Genomic DNA, 5963 nt, shown 5'->3' with positions numbered 1-5963 from the left:
CCCAACTTTCACACTATTTATTTTCATTGGATCTCTGTTAAAATTTTATAATGACGTTAAGTTGTTTCCAAATTTCAAATTGATATTTTAAAACTTTTGATCGGAATAAGAATACGAGTTGATTGATGTAAAACTTAACTCGAAACGGCTGCTTCAAACAACTTGATTTTTGTTAATTACAAGTTTAAACATCGGAATTGAAGCATCATTTAGTCGTTAGACCACCGTTTGGAGGTAAGTTTTACAACAATCAACTCATATACTCATTCCGATCAAAAGCCCTAAAATATCAGTTCGAAATTTGAAAAAAACTTAATGTCATTAAGTTTTTTTTAACGGAAGTCCAATGAAAACAAATAGTGTGAAAGTTGGGACAAGTGACAGCTATTTTCAAAGTTAGGATTATTATCGGCCAACTGCATCACGTTGGGATTATTAAAATCCAATTTGCCTTTAAACTATCATTATTGTAACATCACGAAAATATCGGATAAAAAATGCCAAGGTTTGAAAGTACAAGGACCAATTTTGAAAAAAATTGTTTTCTTGAACCATCGCTATACGCGATGCCCTAACCACAACGTCATTTGCGTATCTCAATGACGTGGTCTGACAGACAATGACATGTGCCTCCACGTGGCGCTGAGTTTCCAGCCACGTGGCACACGTGTCAAGTCTACAAGGTTACAAGACAAGCCTAGTCGCGATAGGCGATGACCTCCGAATAGGTCCGTCGCGTATCGCTATCCAATTAAATATAATAAAAGGATTCGTTAACCTATCTCTATACGCGATGGATCCTTGGCAAGACCCATCGCGTATCGCGATAGGTCATCTGATCAGCGCCTATAAATAGGGCCATCAGCCCTTCATTCATACTCACACCCCTCACACTCTCTCTAGAATACATTCTCTCTCTACCTCGTTTTGCGTGCCACAGACCCGATGTTCTAACCTCGTAATCTGTGCCCAAAACCGACATTGTATCGAAGTACGTGCCATCCCAAGATGACCCAACACCCCGCCTTGAAGTGTGTGCCTACAAGCATTGAAGACCGGTGTACCTCGATTTAAGTGCAAGAAGTGTTGATCAAGATTTCTCGATAAGAGTGCAAGCGTTGAGGTGCCGCCCGAGAGTCTAGAAATTATAAGCCCAACAAAGTAGGAATAATGTCCGAATAAAATATTAAAATAATATTAAAAGGAGTTAACCCTAGTCGAGGGTATATTCGATACCTCGAGAAGATAAACAAAGAAAATATGAATAAAGATATAAATATAAATCATTGTTGATAATAAAATATTATTTAAAAGATTTTTATATAATAAAATAAAGAAATAAAGTATAGGTTTCTTCAAGAAGAAGAAACGTAGTATAATGATATAAATGATAATTTAAAAAGGTTTAAATATCTTTAAATGAAAGAAAAATGGTTTTGAACTAAAGGTTCGAATAAGAAAATATAAATGAGGTAAAAATTATATAAAAATAGACTAAAGGTCTAAAGCTAGTTTATTGATCTAGTAATAACAAAAGGGTATACTCGTACTATAGGTCCGAAATAGCAAAAGAAAGACTAACCAATCGGTGAAGTGAAGTTGAACCTTTCAAAGGTGAATACGCCCCAAACTTTTATAACTTGTTTAATCGAGACAAATTAAAATGATTACATGAGATTATGTATCTCTAAAACATTATGAACAAAAGTAATCGATGGTCCTTCGGCTATCGTGTACGTTTGTTTGGATCCTTACATATGTGGTAGACGGTGGGCACACCGCGCCACGCCTGGTCATATGCCTCCGCCACGATGGGCTGGACCCAAGTTATGTCTGAGAGAGGGTAATCATGTGTATATTGATGGTAGCTAAGTAATCTTGAACGCTGCGGTGTTTGCTGAGCGGTTTCGAGTAGATCTTAAGTTTGTAATTGTGATTTTGTTTTTAACTTGATTATTCCTAAGCCATGATGGGCCGAGACCTAAGTTATGCCTCGAGGGTAATTAAGTAAATAAAATATTTTATGCATTAGCTTATTCACCAGCATGTGTTGCTGACGTATTTTCAAACTGTTTTACAGGCAATGAAGGATAGGCGCTTAGGGAAACGAAGTGATCATTTTGTTAAATTAAACTTAAATGGTGGTTTTATATAAACAAGTAATTTTTTGTAAACATCAAACGGGTATTTTATAATCCCGTGTTTTGTTATGTAAATATTAATATTTTAATCCACACAAATATTTCTGTTTTAATTCATAACTCTGATTCATTTACAACAACCGGTACCAACTGTTGGTCACACGCCTAGACCTAAGATGAGGGTGTGACAATTATTGATTGATTTTAGCATTTTTTTCATACTAAATAGAAAATAAAATATAGGTTCAAACTTTCTAAATTTTTCAAACTTACTTTTGGTTGAATAAAAAACTTATCAACTAAATATATATAAACATTAGGGGAGTGCAAGAAACCGAGAAAACCGATCTGAAACCGAAATAACTGAAAAGGTTCACACTGAAAAAATCAAACTGAAACAAAACTAATGGTTTGGTTTTAGGTTTTGTAAAAATGAACTAGTTGGTTTTGGTTTTGTATGTAATAAAAACCGAAGAAACCGAATCGATTTTCTAGATTATTTGGGGAAAGTGAATACGGTGCTGTAAACCGTGTAACCTTACACGTAAAACCCATCAAAACTATGTAGTTTTGATAAAAAAAAAATAAAACCCCTAACAACATAAATCAATTACATAGAAAAACACGTACATGCTCTTTGCTCTCTTATGCTTCATTGCAAACCACGAACGATTAACAATTAACAAGGACGAAGATTGATGCAGTAGACTACAAAGCAATTAATCGTGCTCTTATAATCGATCAGGTAGGTTCTGATATACTATGATTGTATCTCCTATTTCTCTCTATTTACTTGATTAGATCAGCAAAGTGGTTAATCAATCAGTCTTAAGAAGTTTGTGTACTAATCCACGTTCTGATTCTCTGATTCTTTCTTTCACTTGTTGATTATCAGTTTACATGTTCCAATATTTTTCTTTTGCTGATATAGGAAATCCACACCATAATGGATTTAGTAACAGTTCAATCAGAGACTGAAGCTTTTGAAAGAAATCTTATCGAACATAATGATGCAAACGGGTATTTGGTCACAAATAACGGTTCCAATTCTGAAGTAGAGGAGACAGAAATTGTAAACTTGGATTCTGGGGTTGAAAAAGAAGTAACAAATGAAGTAATTGGGCAGGTTTTCGATACTCCTGATGACGCATATGAATTATATAATGGTTATGGGTTTTTACATGGTTTTGGAATACGTAAATGTGCGGCTCATAAAAATAAAACAACAAATGAGGCTTATCGAAGGAAATATGTATGCAACAAAGAGGGTTTTAAAGATTTGAAGCGTGATGGTTCTGCGGGAGAAACTAAGAAACGTCGCAGGGATTTGAGGACCGGATGTGAAGCGTTTCTTCGGATTTCAAAAGGTAAAGATGGGAAATGGTCCGTTGATGCATTTAACAATGCACACAACCATGAACTAACCATTAGTCCAACAAAGGTAATGAAACACAGGTCTCATGGGAAGTTTCACCGCTCACTGGTTTGCAAATCTCTGATGTTGGAACTTGGTCAATCCGGGTTGAGACCTTGTTATGAAAAATCCAAGTGAAAATGATGTTACGTCAAAACAATGTTCTGATATCTTAGGAGAACAACGAAAACAATACAAGGGTAAAGAGTTTTATGGTCTTATTAAACATTTCCAAGATAAATTACTAGAAGACCGTGACCTTTATTTTGTTGTCGATTTATTTGACGATAGGTCTCCTAGAAATATTTTTTGGGCAGATGGGAGATCAAGAGACTTATATATAAAATTTGCGGACGTTGTTGTGTTTGATGTCACATATATGACCAACAAGTTTATGATGCCATTTGCTCCATTTTGTCGGGGTGAATCATCACCGCCAATCTGTGCTTTTTGCTGGTGCGCTGTTAGAGAATGAGAAACAAGAGACTTTTGAATGGTTATTTGAAAATTTCTTAAAGTGCATGTTTAATAAGCATCAATTGGCAATAATTACTGATCAAGACAAAGCTATTGGAAATGCAATTAAAAGAGTCTTTCCAAAAACCCGACATCTTTTCTGTTCATGGCATATAAAGAAACATCAGATTGAACATCTTCGAGCACTTACAGTTCGTTATTGTGACATTGAAGAGCCATACAAGCAGTGGATAAAGAGTAATACTGTTGAAGAATTTGAAAATCAATGGGAATTTTTATGTGGTAAATACCAATTTGAAAGTGGTAGTTGGATAACAGAGATGTATAATCAACGCAAGTATTGGGCTAAAGCCTTCTTGAAAGATTGTTTTTTTTTTGCTGGCATGACATCAGTGGAAGAAGCGAGAGCATTCATTGTTTTTTTGATGGATTTGTGAATTCAAATACCATGTTGAATGAGTTTGTGATCCAGTATGATAAAGTTGTTGCTTGCCGAAGGGGTTCCGAAAACGATGAAGACTTAAGGACCATGGACTCAAAGCCGAATCTTTCTTCTGTAAGTATGATAGAGAAAAAAGAAAGTCAACGTTACACTAGGAAGCTCTTTGATATATTCAAGAAAGAATGGACCGAAGCTACCCTTAATTTAACCCATGAGACGATAAGCGAAACTTTAGAAGAATTCAAATATAAGGTTGGACAACTTGATATTGATAAAATATACTGGAGAACTGTTACCTTTCGACTCTCAGATAAGATAGATGTAACGTGTTCATGTGTAAAGTTTGAAACAGACGGGATATTATGCAAGCATATATTATATGTGTTGAAGAAGAGAAATGTTGAAACCATTCCTGATCATTATATTTTACCTAGGTGGACACTGGATGTTAGGTATAAATCTGATAATCACACGATTGCGATCGAAGACACAAATACTGGAAATAAAGTTAGTGCGTTAACTTTATGGTGTGTTCAATCAAACTTTAGAAAAGCAATTGAACATGCAAGAGATTCCCCATGTGAAATAAAGAAACTAAATTCCATCTTGGTAAGCTTTTTAGAAGAACAAAGTGTTCAAACACATTCCAAACAGTTGGAATGTGCTGTACAGAATTTTAATGTGGGAAGTTCGCAAGTAAACTTGATGCCTCAAATTTCTATTCGTGATCCACAAGTTAAAACAAATAATAAAGGTCGTCCCAAAAGTGCAACTAGAATCAAGTCTTCCCTGGAAGCACCAAAAAAGAAAACTTGTTCTTATTGCAAACAACCGAGACATTACATCACCGGATGTCCGAAAAAAAAGAAGGTAAATATGTATTTACTAATAAATAGTGGTTGTTAGTATGGTACTTACATTAGTTTTTTTTGCAGGACGATGAGTCGTTAGTGGGAAGAGAAGGATGATATGTGAATCAACTTGGAGAGCTGATAGTTTTGGAGAGTTATTATGGTGGCACTTCTTTGAGTAGTGCACGAAATAAACTTGCTGATGCAATTTTTAGATCTTTTCATTTTTTATTAGTTTTGATATTTTATTGGCAGTATGTTTATGTTGAAATGGTTTTTTAAGAGAAATTGTTGCAATGGTTTTTTTGTTGAAATACGCTCGTAGAAAACAAAATATATCAATTCGATCAGTTAGAACCTGGTGAAAATATAGTAATATAAAACGAAACGGGCCAAAATATAGAAATACAAACTTAAATGAGTCGAAACGTATAAACCAGAACCGGGTCAAAACATTGTAATATAGAGCGAAGCTGGCCAAAATATAGAAATGCAAACTTAAACGAGTCGAAACGTATCAGTTAGAACCGGGTGAAAATATAGTAATATAAAACGAAACGGGCCAAAATATAGAAATGCAAACTTAAACGAGTCGAAACGTATCGGTTAGAAGCTGGTGAAAATATAGTAATATATAA

The 5963-nt window shown here is 34.8% G+C and overlaps 1 pseudogene; it reads left to right on the top strand.

Annotated features, from left to right (window-relative positions):
• Positions 1-2680: 2680 nt before the first annotated feature.
• On the top strand, positions 2681-5963 carry LOC143575868 (protein FAR1-RELATED SEQUENCE 7-like; annotated as a pseudogene).

This window comes from Bidens hawaiensis, unplaced genomic scaffold, assembly GCF_021521415.1.
Source record: "Bidens hawaiensis isolate Kalapana, Puna unplaced genomic scaffold, B.hawaiensis_p1.1 tig00027767_1, whole genome shotgun sequence".
Classification (NCBI taxonomy): Eukaryota; Viridiplantae; Streptophyta; class Magnoliopsida; order Asterales; family Asteraceae; genus Bidens; species Bidens hawaiensis.
The sequence above is the reverse complement of the archived record's forward strand: the minus strand, read 5'-3'. Positions and strand labels throughout refer to the sequence as shown.